Below are 15,552 nucleotides of genomic sequence, written 5' to 3'. Positions count from 1 at the left end.
ATGGTATCCCCTGAACTTATCCAATGCTTGGCAAATAACACTCAAAAATATTTCAGAGTGCCCAGTTCACAGCACATATGCTAAAATTGGAACAATACAGAGATTCGCATGGCCTCTGCACAAGGATGGCACGCAAATGTGTGGAACATTCTATATTTTTCTGTCACATGTTCTCACTCAAATGTAGGAGCTAAAAGAAAATTGACCTTATGGAAATAGAGAGTAGAATGATCATTACCAGAGGCCAGGGAGGTACTGAGGAGGTGGTGGGGATAAAGAGGGGTTGGTCAGTGGATCCACACTTGAGTTAGATAAAAGGAATAACATCTAATGTTCAGTAACACAATAGAACAAGTACAATTAAAAATAATTTATTGTATATTTTAAAATAACTATAGAAGTAGAATTGGAATGTTCTTAATACAAAGAAATAATAAATGTTTGAGGTGATGGATATTCTAATTACCCTAATTTGATCATTACCCACTCTCTACTTGTATCAAATTATTGCATATACCCCATAAATATGTACAACTACTATGTATTCATGAAAATTAAAATTTAAAATATTAAAATTTTAAAAAAATGTCTGAGCTGAGGGAATAAATGTCCAGATACATTTCAATTAAGTTGCCATATGTTACAAAGGCCATATTTCTATATTATATACTATATAATATCTGGTGGAACTCCTAAGGAATATAATTGGGGACTTCTCTAACTATTACACTATCATTACTAATCAGGTTAAGTAACCCTAGTTGTTGAAACACACAGTCCCAGCATTTCAGCAGATTAACATAACAGAGGGTGATGTTTCACCCTTGGCACAGTCAAATTTGGTTTGAGAGTGTGGGGTCGCTCTGCTGCACAGAGTCATACATGGACCCAGGCTCCTTACTTCCACTGTTCAGACCTCCCTTAAGTCTCAGAATCCTCCCTAGATTCTTGAGATCTATCATCCAACAAGCAAAGAAAGAGAAGAGTGAGGCCTAGAAGTGGCTATATCACTTCTGTCCACATTCTATTGGCCAAAACATCATCCTACGATCCCATCTAGTTACAAGGTAGGTTGGGAAATGTGGCCTTCCTAGTGTTACTCATCATTTTTGTTTTGCTCCAATTAGGTGAGATGACTAAAATTGGCCAGCAGTTACTAGATACTCCAAAAACTATATTATCAGCAAGGGAAGGAGAACAGTACTCAAAACCAAACTCTCAAGTAAGGAAAGTGCCAACATTAAATGGACTGATTTAGTGGTATTGTGTCTGTCTAGGAATGTGCTACATGGTTTGGTAAATACAGTTTTCCTACTGCAGAGAATCTCAAAACAAGTACATTTTAAAAATGAACTTTGAAGAATCAGCTGGAGGGTATACAGATTTTCATATTCACTTTAGGATTTTTCATTTTCATATTGTACTAGTTAATGTGCCAAAATGAAAATAGCTTTCCACAAAATGGAAGTTACACTATAAAGTTGGAATTGGTATTATCTTCTGCTGAATTGCAATGGCATCTCAAAAGGAGTGATGTAACTATGGAAGCAGGATCTTCTCCTTGAATGTTTCACTAAGATTCTGTCAAACAGATCAGGAAAATGGAATATATGCAAGATTGACTTTTCAATCAACAAGCACAAAAAGGCCCTGGTAGATAAATCAGTTGAAAGAGAACATATACAATGACTGACTGGCAGTATCGTAAGACACCATTTGAGGCTTGACATTGAAGATATTCTTGAAGAATAATTTATCTGAGAAAAGATCAACTTGCTCTATAGAACTGCCAAATTTAGAGTTATTCTACTTAATTCATCAACATCAACCTTAATATTTGGGAAAGTTTTTCTCTTTTAATTTAAGTTGTTCCTTCGAGAAAATATGTAGCATGGACCTATTTTTGCTCTTTGATGTACAAAGCAGACATTAAATTGGATTTCAGATTCAGTGACAGAGGCGGACTAAGATTAAACACCAAGGTCGTCTATGCAATTGATTGAATCATTTGTTTAATCATGGCATGCCTTGCCATAGAGAAGTGCTTACCAACTTTATGCTCTTATCTTTACTAGTCAGCAATTCATTGAACACCTTTTATTATCATTGCTTTCTTCTATTTTCAGGGGAGGAGAGGGCAGTAGGTAGCACCGTTCCTGGTCACTATTTTCATCTGTCTCTCTCATTCTCTTTTTACCTCACTTCTTAAATGGCAGAAGGTAACATCTCAGTTAACTCCCACATTTCATTGACTCTAAGATACTGTAAATTGTAAGGCACATCATTTTTTTACTTATCACTTAGAAAGAAAAACATGGCTGCTTAAACTACAATGTAATGCTTTCTTATCACCTAGAATTTTTATTCTATACTTACCAAAAGAACAGTTTTAAACTTAGACACATATTTGTATCATATTTCACACTTGTGAAAACACACAAAAATATGTAAAATAAATTGGTTAAAATATTCCTAAAATTTCTGCATATTTACAATTTAACCCTTCCAAGTTCATTCTTTACACAGTTGTTGATATTTGTGTTTTTCAATATATTCTTAAGTTCTGCACTAGTTGAATATTAGCATCCTTAAATTATTATCTCCAAGACTTTCTTCCAAACTGCTGACACTCCCTGCTGCAGTGAGCTTTCCTGAGCAAGCACAGGTGATAACTCTATCACAACCACTGCCTGGTTAGCAGCAATGTTAAGATGCTTTAAAAAAAAAAAAAAAAAAGTAAATCAAGAATTTGTTAAATACAATCTATGGTTTAAGGTGCATCTGAAAATATAACCCAACAGCTTATCTCAGTTCCCTAATTGGTCTGGTGTTTTCGGAATATAAAATATAACTACCATTGCATGTCTTTAGCCTTTTATGTTAATATAGATGTTTCCTTGTAAAGGACACTCCTTCCTTCTTGGTATAAACTCTTTGAATTATGATTTCAACAAGTGTTTTATTCACCATCTTAACTGTAATTCACAAATCATTTTTGTGGAAACAACAAACTTGCCATGAAATTCATGTAGGTAACATATATTAAAATCTTTATGTTTCTATTTTTACTCAAACTTTGTAAGTTCAAATGTTAACTTCATCTAGCCACTCAAAGACGATGGCAGTTCAACATAGGCTTTCCTCAGGTAATGTGCTATTGCATTCCTGAAGAACTGTGATTAAATCAAACATTCATAAATAGAATCATGTTTTCCTACTGTCTTAGATTTTTATATCAGAGCTGGCTTTTCTCAGCTTCTGCTAGATCTTAAACATTCTACCCTTTCTCAAAACTGGCCTTTACCTTGATCTCCTTTTCTCATGCCCACATCTCTCTTTAAGATAAAGTTATGCAAACTTGAGCTTAATTTACTTGGGAGTGCTCAGTGTTTGAAATAAGCTCCCCACAAATACTTTTGTGATGTCTTAAAATTCATGTGTCTTGTGATTAATAAACCCAATGACTTAGATTTGTTTTATTTTACAGTCTGGCTTACACTGGGGACATTTTGGTTTCCATTTATGGGGTAACACCCCTAAACATGTTCTGCTGAACATCGTAACCCATCCTAACAACTTTGCCATAAAAGCAAAGAATTTTTTATCAACTCCATTATTTTTTATTTGTGGTTTAATTGTTTTTTCCTCTGTGTTTGTTTTAAAATGCATTTTCTATGGTAGTAACTATGCAAGCCTTAGAAATGCAACTAGACAGATGTACTGACCACGGTTACCAAGGGAGCAGTTTCCTTGGCAATGGCCAACAGTCATCAAAGCAGTTCACGTTCTCTTTCCTTCCCTTGTGACTTGCTCTCACATGTTGCAAAACTTGGGTAGTGGAAACAGCTCTTTGTAAATCATGAGTCTCTATCCACTCAAAACACCACCAATTTTCATGAAGCCAGCAATTGAGAGAGGGTGGTAAATTGTTTGTGATGTTCTTTGAGAAGTTTTAAAAGGGCCCCAAGCCACAATTCACCGTGAAGGATTTCTAGTCTCTCTTTCAATTTTGAGCCAGAATTTATCCCAGTCATTTGAAGATGATCCAAAAATGTATCAGCCAATGCCCAAAGGTCAAAGCTGCAAGAGATCCAATAACAAGGGAGAGCTCTTTTATAGAGTAAATATTTTCTAGTGGTTCAAGAGAGAGGTATAAAGAATCAGGTATTTTCTCAACCGTGACTTGCAGTCAAACTACTGTCTATATTTCTATAAGTCATGAATGAGAATATTAGTACTTATTTGTAGAGTACCTTTTGATCCTCCTAGTGAAGTCTATGATTAAGATTGATTTTTTTTCATCTTAAGAAAGGTTAGAAAAAAATTAGTTACAACCCCACACCATGAAAAATCTAAAGTGACATGCAAAAACTACAATGAACTATTCTTTTCCCAAATAGGGTATACAATATAGTTGGCATGTGAGGATTTGCTGAAAGTGAGGCCTATGTGTTAAATGTCTTATGTGGCTGGGCACAGTGGTTCATGCCTGTAATCCCAGCACTTTGGGAGGCCAAGATGGGCAGATCACGTGAAGTCAGAAGTTGGAGACCAGCCTGGCTGACATGGTGAAACCCTATCTCTACTAAAAATATGAAAATTAGCCAGGAGTGTGATGGGTGCCTGTAATTCCAGCTACTCGGGAGGCTGAGGCAGGAGAATTGCTGGAACCTGGGAGGCAGAGATTGCAGTGAACCAAGGTCACGCCACCACACTCCTGCCTGGGCGGCAGAGAGACTCTGTCTCTAAAGGAAGGAAGGAAGGAAGGAATGAATGAATGAATGAATGAATGAATGAATGAATGAATGAATGTCTTATGTGCACTATGTCATTTTCTCCTCACAATAAATCTGGCTGGCTACTTCTACTATTCCCATTTTATACACAAAAAAACTGAGACTTTGGGAAAGATAATTGTTTGTCAAATTTCTACAACTAGGAATTAGTGTAAGGATTTGAACTCCAGGCCAGCTGACTACAGATTTCATATCCAATCCCACTACCCGAAAGTTCTCCCTCTTTATGTGTGCAAATTTTCTTATGTGTCAAATTAACACACATTGATGGCTGTCCTTTTTTCCTATTCTCCCTCTTGCAAATATTAGCATGATTGCACCATGTATGAAATCCAAGAATTTGATGTATCAGCTTAGAGTTTTAAAAACATAGAAAAAGAATTTGTAATAAATTTCTAAACGTTTTCATCTAACCACAAATTTTGGAAACCAGAAAATACCAGTGGAGATATTCATGTCCCCAAAGGTATTAAGAAATATTGTTGCAATACAAAAAGTTGACCAGTAACGGTAAACTTAATCAGATTGTTCATTTATAGCATTCATTTTCTTGTAGCAGAATTTCAGCATAATTTTTTGAAAGACTTTCAGGTTGAGGCTCCATATATGAAAATGTGGGAGGGGAACAGAAAAGAGTAACAAAAATTACTAATATTAGGGATTGAATCTGAAAAAACAAAGGTAGATAAAACAGTATGTGTCATACTACACTTTAGGTATTCTTTGTAGACTGAACTGGGTCAATAACACATTCCCTCTAAGAAGGATTTGAAGACCCCCTATACCCCGTTCAACCTGAGCAGTTTTGATCTGTTTTATGTATTAAAATTGTAATTGAAGAGAGAGTTCTTGGGCTAAAACAGTTGGAGAATAATTGTTTTAGAGAAGTAAAAACAAAGGAGCAATTATTATATCTCAAAAAATATGTAATATGGTGCTATAGATGTTATTCTGTTTCTACTAGGGGCAAGAAAAGAGAAAACAGTGACAAATAACAATGGAAGAAAAGACAGAAGGAAATGCTCCTTGTTTCTGAGAGCACTGACATCTTATATAAATTTACTTAAGTGGGTCAAAGTAACAGATCTTCCTTAGAAACGTTATAGGCAGTATCAAAACCTTCAGAATAATTTTATATTCCCATTTTTCATCTATATCTTACTCCAAGCAGACCATTATTTAATACAACCTAGTTTCTACATAGGAATGCTTCTACATGCCCCATCTGGTTAATAAACTAAGAACTGTGTTCAAGTTAGAAAGAATTGAATCATGTTTTCAAAATGGCTCCAGTCAATTCGAGTTTGTAAATGTGTCGCATATATGGTTTAAAATATTTGTAGGTGAAACAAATATATCACATGTTAAAAAAATATGAAACTGTTCTCTAATACCTGCCTTTCAGATAAAGTTTAAAAGCCTTTCTTAATTTGGCAAATGGGCACAAAATATTAAGTATTTGCCCTATTTTTTTTTCTTTTTAAAAATAGACACTTCCTAACTATGGCCCATTACAACTCCATCTTTAACAGCCACATTGTGGTTTGGGGGTTGTTGTTTTTTAAGCGACACAACATGATTGATGTAATCTGGCATGATTCATTACGATGTCAAGCATCAGCAGAACATTTTGGAAAAAATATTCATCAAAATCTATTACTGTAGAAATTGCCACTTGCAGATTCTTTTTCTGGTTAATTTCCTGCGTGGTGAAACAACACCTTGTTGACGTCAGAGTGCATGTTTTTAGGAAGTGTGGTTATTAAAATAGGTGTTCCTCAAGACCCAGTATTACCTTCAGGCTTATCATTAAGCATCCAAGGAATATCAAGCAAAATCTCAAAGACGTTTCTTCCACTATTCACTATCTTTGACTAAAAGGAATATAGTGCTATGACTTGTGCTTCTGCCTGATCCCGCTTTTTGTCTAGCAGGGATGAAGGTTGATATGTTCAGGTTGGCTGCAGCTTAATTAGACGATGACAAAGAGAAGCAGAGCTAGATTCCCAATTGTCCCACTGCCTGTTGCTTCCATGAATGTAGAAATACTTGCTACATAAAGCTCAGGGTCATAAGGCAAGAGACTAACACCTCTTTTATTATTATTATTATTTTCTCTCCAGCAGACAGACATTCATAGACAGGCTCCATTTTCCATGTTGCAACAGACAGTGACCCTAATAGAGGCCAGCTACAGCCCTGTTTACAAACATTCTGAAGCCAGTCAGTCTGACAATCGTGAGATACAGGAGGCACCATTCCTCACCTGGCTTGTGTCTCAGTGTCCATAGGAACAAGATGGAAGAAGGACTGTAAGTCAAGAAATACTCTGAGCAAATATATATCACAACCATATTATTATATTAAACAATTATCTAGTTTCACTATAATGTTTCTTTTGCATATTAAACCTTTAAAAAAAAAAAAAGAAATCCTTCTCTCTAAGCTAATATTCAGTATATCCGCTTAAGCAGACTTAGTAATTACTACATGAAGCCTCATCCTAGCCAGTACTCAAATGTCTTTTCGACTGGTTTTTAAAATATTTGGTGTTCAGCTAACTCCTTAGATTGTAATCCTTTCAGTCAGGAATTGTTTCTTCCTTATACTTGGCATAGAAAGAATTATTGAAATGTCACAATTGTTAGAAGATTTGAGCAAAGGTACTGGTTTAGAGATACATGTTAAAACTTATGAGAATTTTTTTTGAAGAAAGGTTCTGTGCAGTAGCTTCACAATTTATTTTCAAAAATTACTTTACCACAAAAATTCTCCTCTGCCTCAATTTTATCTGGGCTACTAAAATACACGTCATGTTTGCCATGACTATGTCTTTTTAGCTGCCCCCCACCTTTGTATATTCTATGTTGTACGTGTGGCATACAATAAAATTATTCATGCAAAAAATGTTTGAGCATGTCCTGGGTGCCAGTCACTGCACCAAGCCCCGGGGCCCACAGTAAACAAAAAACTGTACCCCCCTCCCACCTTTTATAACGCTTCTATCGGGAAAATAGGAAGTAACCAAATTTATAAGTAAATATAGAATGTGTCATATTTGATGAATTCTAGGGAGAAAAAAAGTGAAGTGAAGGTATAGGGTGAAGTGGGGACACTCTAATACATTTGTTTATTTATTACAAATATACTTATTAAACACAACGAGCTTATGTGTTAGGCACTATGCCAGGCTAGAATGAAGTAGAAGGTAAGATATACCCAAGCCCTGGCTTATTATGTCTGATCACAAGAGAAGAAACTTCATTTTTAACCAGTGTATTAAGCATTCCAAACCCTGATGAGGTTGTACTATCCTGAAGTAGCACAACCATTACTTTCAAGTGTTTCCTTTCCTATCCCTTAATGATACAATGAAGCTCATGTCTGAGTTCTCCAGAAAGCCCTGCAGGCTTCCTCTTCACTCAGAATTCTCCAATGTGGCTGAAGCTCTTCTGATACCCCAATCTCCCTCCAGATGCCATTCCCAGTCTCCACCCCAAGCCTCTTAGCAGGCAGCCCTTTAGGGTGGAGAGCTGGCAATACAGTACAAGTCTGGTCCACTTAATCCTCACAAAACTCGTATGTTCTTGTTGCAATGAGTAATGCAATATAGGCTGGTTCACTGTTGCCCTCTCTTCACCTAGTCTCTTCCGAATTCTTTTTCTCGTGTTTGAAAGGGCACAAAAACTGATCTGCAAGGGTGTTGTACATCAAGTGCCCAACTAGGGAGTAGAACTTCAGTCGTCCTTCCTGCAGATACCCACTGTCTCTATAAACAGATGTCCTGAAGCTCTACGCTTGGTTAGAGGAATGGACTGTTCTATTCTCATTCTCCACAAGGAGGAATGGAGAAAAGTCATGACTTTGTTCTCAGCATCTTTCATCTTTCAGACTCTTTACATTTAATGTTGTCAAGTAGGAAATAAAAAATTGCAAGATATGAGAAACAACAAAATGTGATACATAATCAATAGAAAACATAGCCAATAAATACAGACCATAGGTGACCCAATTATTGAACTTAGCAAAGGCTTTAAATAAGTATTATAAGTACATTTAATGTTTTCTAGGAAAAGATTGATATAGTGGAGGTATTTCAGGCAAGATATAAAAACTTTGCAAAGAACCAAATGGAAATTCTAGCACCAAAATATACAATATCTGGGTTTTTGTTTTGTTTTGTTTTTGGTTGTTTGTTTTGTAATTCACAAGAGAGGCTTGGTTGCAGATTGGACACCAAAGAATAAAGAATTAACACAGACAGTTCAATGAAAGTTATTCAAACTGAAATGCAGGAGAAGGAGAGGATGAAAGACTTAAATACATAAAGCATCAGTGAACTGTGAGATAATCTGAAAAGGTCTAATTGTACGATTGACTCCTGTAAGGAAAATAGAGAATGGGACAGAAAAACATTTGAAGAAATGATGTTGAATTTTTTTCCAAATGTATTTAAAAAACAAAAACAAAACCAAAAAAAAAAAAAACACAGAAAAGAAAAAAGTTTGACCCGTATATCCAAGAAGCTCAACAAACCTCAGTTAGTATAAATACTTGGGACAAAATAGCAAAATATTAGGTGAGTATTATGTTAGACCAAGTTTGATAGTTTTCTTTTTGGGGGGACTTTCTAGAGTCTTTAATATATGCATTACAAAATTCCTACAAGGGAATAGACATATTTCACAATTTTCTTCATTAACCTTTAAAGAGAGACTTTCTAGGGCTGCTATTCTCAGGCACACGTTTTGAGAATTTCTGGGATAGTGGTAGAGAGAGATATACAAATAAGCTAAAAACTGGGGATTTCATTACAGTGACATGGAGAACATGTTTTATAAATACAACTAGCAGAAAAAGTAGCTTTACCTGAGATTAGAACAAATATGCAGGTGAGTAAAAGGATAAGAGTATTCTAGGTGAATTAAAAGGCTCCCATAAAAGTAAAATACCAAAATGATATGTACCTGCGCTAACCCTGGTACCCGGTAATCTGACCTTATTTGGTATTAGGGTCTTTGCAAATGTAATCAAGTTAAGATGAAGTCATGTGGATTAAGGAGGGCACTAAATTCAATGACTGGTGTCCTTATAAGGAGAGAAATAGGCACGAGGAAACACAGAGGAACACTATGTTAAAGATGGAAGCAGAGATTGGAGTGATGCAGCTACAAACCAAGAAACACCAAGGATTGCTGGCAACCACCAGAACCTAGGAGGAGGCAAGGAAGTGTTCATCCCTGAAGCCTTCAGAAAGATCGTGGCCTTGCACCAAGGTCCCCAGCCCCAGGGCCACAGACTGCTACCAGTCCACAGCCTGTTAGGAACCTGGCCACATGCCCAGCAGAATGTGAGCTGCAGGTAAGCAAGCACTACCGCCTGAGCTCCACCTCCCATCAGACCAGCACCCGCATTAAATTCTCACAGGAGTGCGAACCCTATTGTGAACTGCACATGCGAGGGATCTAGGCTGCCCACTCTTTAGGATAATCCAATGCCTGATGACCTGAGATGTAACAGTTTCATTCTGAAACCACTCCCCACATCCGCCTGCCCGAGTCTGTGGAAAAATTGTCTTCCATGAAACCCGTCCCTGGTGCCAAAACGGTTGGGGACCAACCACTGCCCTTGCAGACATCTTGATTTTTGGACTGCTAGTCTCCAGAAGTGAGAGAATGAATTGCTAATTTAAGCCACTTTGTAACTGCAGCCATAGGAATCGAATACATATACATATCAGTTCAAACCATAAAACATTGCTCTTTTTCTCCATCTGGATGAATGTCAAGCCATTTCATACAATTCAGCTTATTACTTTTTAGATGATAAACTAAGATACAGAAATGTACATTCACATACCCAAGGTCACATGCCTAGAAAGTAGTAAAGCCAGGATTTTAATTCAAAATTTGGGTCCAGACCTATGCTTTCAATTGTGTTACACAATAAATGGTACAGAACTCAATGTATAAGTGAGTAATTAGTTTAGCTCTTGCTATTTCTTGTAATAAGATAATTTAGTAGCAGGGACTTATTTTCACCTAGACTAAATGCAACAGATGTTGCTGGACATCTGAGAGAAGATGGGAAGATAATGTGATAGACTTGGCCTCAATGTGTATGGCACTACAACAATTTGGGGTCTTGTTCTGGTTTTATTCTCTGCATACAGAACCTGGGGCCAAGCCCCTTTTCTAAGTGCATTTGAAGCTGAGACTATATATTCCTTCAGGTACAACATGGCCCATAAATTCCTGTTTCTTTCTGCAGATCCTTTGGTGTGGCCTTGTGTCAGGGGAAAAATTACATATCAGGTAATATACACACATAGAAGCAGTAAACTCTGAAACAAATATTTAGGCTTTAAAAAGGGAAAAAAAAAAAAAAAAACCCTAGTGCGTTCCTATACAGCCCCAATTTACCTTCTTTATCTCCCAAGACAACCAACTCCAACTTAAAGATTATAGAAGCCTAACATGTGAAACTGCTCTGCAGGTTTCTTCAGAGAACCCCTATGTGTTCTCTTGAATTTTTGAGCTCAAGCAAGGACTGTAAAACCGACACTTACTAGGCAAGTTATGTCATACAAAATCTTTCATACAAAAAAATTTCTCCTTTTAGTGGCCCCTTTCTGCTGATCTTCTAGAACTCCTGACAGTAGTTAGAAGGGTTCTGAAACTTTCTTGAGGTGGGGAACATTTGAATCCCCTGAAAAATGCATGAACATATCCAACACAAATGTTGTTTGTGATTTCAGGGCTTGGTTAATCGTGGATTTCCAAATGAAGAATCCACCTTAAGGATTCTTCTATTGAACTTCAGGATCCAAATGGGTAAAATAACATGACTATGGGATATACAAAGTAAGGTTGTATCACTTAGGATTTTTTCACTTGCAAGTGAAAAACCCCTGGCTTAGGTGGGAAGAAAAAAAAAGTGGGGGGGGTGGTGAAGGTAAATGAAGAAGAGAATGGTTTGCATAAATCCTGATGTAGCGCTGACTTCAGGCGTGAAGTCACCGATCACAGATGATTTGACCAAGATCCTCTGCTTCCCCTGGGTCAGCTCTTTGCTTAAAAGATGAAGTCAAGGCCAGGTGCGGTGCCGCATGTCTGTAATCCCAGCACTTTGGGAGGCTGAGGCAGGAAGATCACTTGAGGTCAGGAGTTCAAGACCAGCCTGGCCAACACTGTGAAACCCCATCTCTACTAAAAACTCAAAAATTAGCTGGGCGTGCTGGCGAGTGCCTGTAATCCCAGCTACTAGGGAGGCTGAGGCAGGAGAATCGCTTGAACCTGGGAGGTGGAGGGTGCAGTGAGCAGAGATCAGCCATTGCACTCCAGCCTGGGTGACAGAGTGAGACTCCATCTCAAATAAAATTTTAAAAAAATGAAGTCAAAAATGTCTGCCAGCAATCCCTGGAGCTTTTTCCCTTCTTACCCATTCAGCAGAAAAGAAAACATCTCTTCCTTCAACTAGTGAATAAATATTCTTGGCATTAGGAATTGGAGCATCTAATGGTTAAGATGCCCATCTTTAAACCAATCATTGTAGCCAAGAAGTGTGGGTTCAACTTGGCCTTCTCACTCCTGAGCTGGGAGAGGAGTCAGCTTCCTCCAGAGTAAATGGGCAAGAAGAACAACCCAAATAGGAAATCAAAGAATACTAGACCCTGAGAGGCCAAAAACAGCAAATATCTACCACAGGATAGAAATGAAGGTTTCCATTTAAAATGTATACATGAGATGTGGTTGAAAAAATTACTCATGGCTTCCTGGATCTGGATAGCCATAATCAAGTCATGTCCCTTGAGTCCTAACAGTGTGTACCTTAATGGGCCAATGTTAATTGGTCACCAGTGAGGAGCCTGTGGCCTTCCCTTGCACCAGCATTTTTAAAAGGTCCCATTGAAGTCATTTATATATTTTAGAGTAGTTAATGTGCCCCACTGGGCCTGCAGCAAAAGATGCATTTTGAAATATCTAATGAGTAAATGGGGCATTTAGTAAGACACAGTCTAATTACTTTGGGTCTTTGTAAAATATTAATTTAAGGCAACTGCAGCATTAAGGAATAACTTTGCCAAGCAGTGCTCAGTGATTTAGCTCCACGACTGCCATTAATATCAATAGAAGTCTTGCAGCTTGCTTGCTGCCCATTGCTTTGGAAGTGTACCCCTAAGGTATAGAAATCAGCTACTGTAAATTTTGTTTTCAATTAAAGTTCCAGGAGGAAGTGTGGCATTTCGGTTTTCTACATAGGTATATCACCTGTATTGATAGGGCCATGGTCTTGGGGGCTGATGTCCACGAACTCAGATTTGCATTCCATGTTGTGACATCACTGGTGTTGAATTTCTGGAGTGAATGATATTTCAGATTTTAGAAGAACACCTGTAAGAATAAAGCCAATTATCACACAGGAGAACATAATTTGCCTTGGGATTAAAATACTTTTCTAAGAAACTGAGTATTGTGTATACACCAGTCCAGATTTATTAATGCATTTTCCTAAAGATGCCAGATGTCAATTTTCATATGCATTGAAATGAACCCTGAATAATTCTATATTGAAACTGACAAAAGAGTACCGCTGAACAACCCTGAAGTTATCTTGCATAGGGCTCTCTTGTATAGGACAACTCCTCAGTAGTGGACTTGGCTGGTTTGGCACCCATGAAAGGGAAAGAACTGGGAGTTTTTTGTGCTATTCTAAAATGCCTGACTCTATTTAGAGGAGCTAGTTAGACATATTCCAGTGGCTTACTTGCCTGATGTCACCTTATTTGCCTCATTAATGACTTCTCCAAATGTGGTGAGGTAGATATTCTGGGAAATAAGTAGTCATCCTTTACTCCCTACAATTGCATGATCACAATTCTCAGTGTTGGACAAGAGGAGTGGTTTCAATGTCAAGGTTTGCAATGAGAAGTGTTGGGATGCGGAGGGCTGTGGAAATGTAAAGATGGACAGAGTTCTCATGGTTCCAGGGGAGAATTACTGATGTGGAGATGGGCTGTGGAATAAAAAGCTTAGTTAACTGGATGGGCCCTAAACCTTGCAAGATGCAAAGTGGCTATCCTGCTGGTGTTTGTGGTTAAAAGTTTAAGAAACAGTGGCCATTGGGTCTTTAGCATGGAAACAACATATATCATGTAAGGAAACACGCAGCATAGGTGTAGTTTTTGAAACCATTCAGGAAGGTTCAGTACCATTCACAGATTTATTTATGGCCATGCCACACACCTTTGTGTTCAACTTTATCCAATCCCTTCTCCTAGACTGTCCCCTGTATCTTTCGTTTCTGGATCCCTTTGCAAGTTGCAAGAGCTAATTTAATTTGGGGGTGGGCAGGCTAAATCCCCATACTCCCTTTCAACTCCAGCAAATATTTCATTGTTTGTAATGCCTCTTAATATGCTAAACAATATTTATGCTGCACTGTACAACATTTTATAACTTTCTTCTAATTGCCTTAGCAGTCTTTAAAACCAGAGCTTAGCACTTCAATAATAAGCGTATTAATTTGTCTAACGTTTAAGTTCTTACAAAGGAAGAGACAAGCATTAATTTTGTTTAGTTAAAACAAGCTTTGCTTTTGAACAGCAGGTGGTAATTGAAACAAAACAAGGACTCATTAGAGGAGCGTCTGGTGGCTCATGATACAAACAGAGCACGCTAGAAAACCCAAACACAAGAGCCCTGAAATAAAGTGGTCATCATCTAATTAACAGAACATGTTTTAATTACCGAGTAAACCATGCAGCGCCGTGTGTCAATTTAACTGATGTGCTAAGTGCCAGTTTACAATATCAGAAACAGACAAATAATTGGAATCTAATTACATGCAGGTCTATTGCACACCAGCGCCTCCAGCCCATCTTAATAAACAAGTTTTTACATCAAACCATGAATAGCAAATACAGCCGTGCTGTTAATTGCTACATTGTGATATTGGGACTTTGCCAGCTCTGACTATTAAAATAAGCTCTTGTGTGGATTGCAGTTTCTCTGCTACGCTTTAATTAGAATCAAATGAGAGGCAGAGATCGGGCTGTATTACTGCAATTCAATATATGTAAATAAGATAACTGGCTAATCTTTTTATTTTATTTCTGAGCCTCCATGCAATAGGCGGTTTAGTTATGGTAATAGGTTATCACTTTGCAAATGAAGTAGACTTGCGCTGTGAGATGAATCAAGAAACATGTAATCTTTGCTGGAGAGTCTAAATATTCCCCAATCATTGCACGTGGGATCCAGAGAACTTTCTTGCCCAAGATATATGGTGCTATATTTTTAATGCCCGTATTGGCCTAGTTTTTCAGTGATAGCTTTTGATGTTGTATTTCACTTGTCTAAATAAATGCGTGATCCATAACATGCTATTTACAATGCTCAGACAGATATTTCAAGATAAACTCTTTTAATGGAGAATCATTTGTTTGAGTACTTGAAAGGTTGCAGGGAAGGTCTACATAAATACTGTATAATGCAAATTTTAAATTAAGACCAAGGCACAGATAACACTCATATTTCATACTGTATATAAATGTGCTGCTTGTCAGAGAACTAATCAGGGATTCAGAAATACCGAGTATGAAAATGAAATCTATGGTAGAGACGCTGATGGGCCATTTTTCTGTATTTTCCAAATAGAGAAGTAGATGGTATAGCTATTGTTGAAAAATTACCAAGTAATGATCTCCTGGGAAGATCTCCTTATGTTTCATTAGAATTGTAATTAGAAGTGGCTG

The 15,552-nt window shown here is 37.4% G+C and overlaps 1 long non-coding RNA gene and 1 other non-coding gene across 2 annotated transcripts in view; one reads left to right on the top strand and one right to left on the bottom strand.

Annotated features, from left to right (window-relative positions):
* LOC111532782 overlaps positions 1-15,552 on the bottom strand; it is a 36,833-nt gene that overhangs the window by 4,322 nt on the left and 16,959 nt on the right. The window contains exon 2 of the long non-coding RNA XR_002728643.1: positions 13,067-13,189. This is a non-coding gene — a long non-coding RNA (uncharacterized LOC111532782). The remainder of the gene's footprint in view (positions 1-13,066; positions 13,190-15,552) is intronic.
* On the top strand, positions 58-160 carry LOC111534720. Its single transcript, XR_002729178.1, has one exon. It is a non-coding gene; the product is annotated as a U6 spliceosomal RNA (small nuclear RNA).

The sequence above is a fragment of the Piliocolobus tephrosceles genome, chromosome 2 (genome assembly GCF_002776525.5).
Source record: "Piliocolobus tephrosceles isolate RC106 chromosome 2, ASM277652v3, whole genome shotgun sequence".
NCBI classification, from domain to species: Eukaryota; Metazoa; Chordata; class Mammalia; order Primates; family Cercopithecidae; genus Piliocolobus; species Piliocolobus tephrosceles.
Note: the sequence above shows the minus strand (reverse complement) of the source record. Positions and strands in the feature narration are given on the sequence as shown.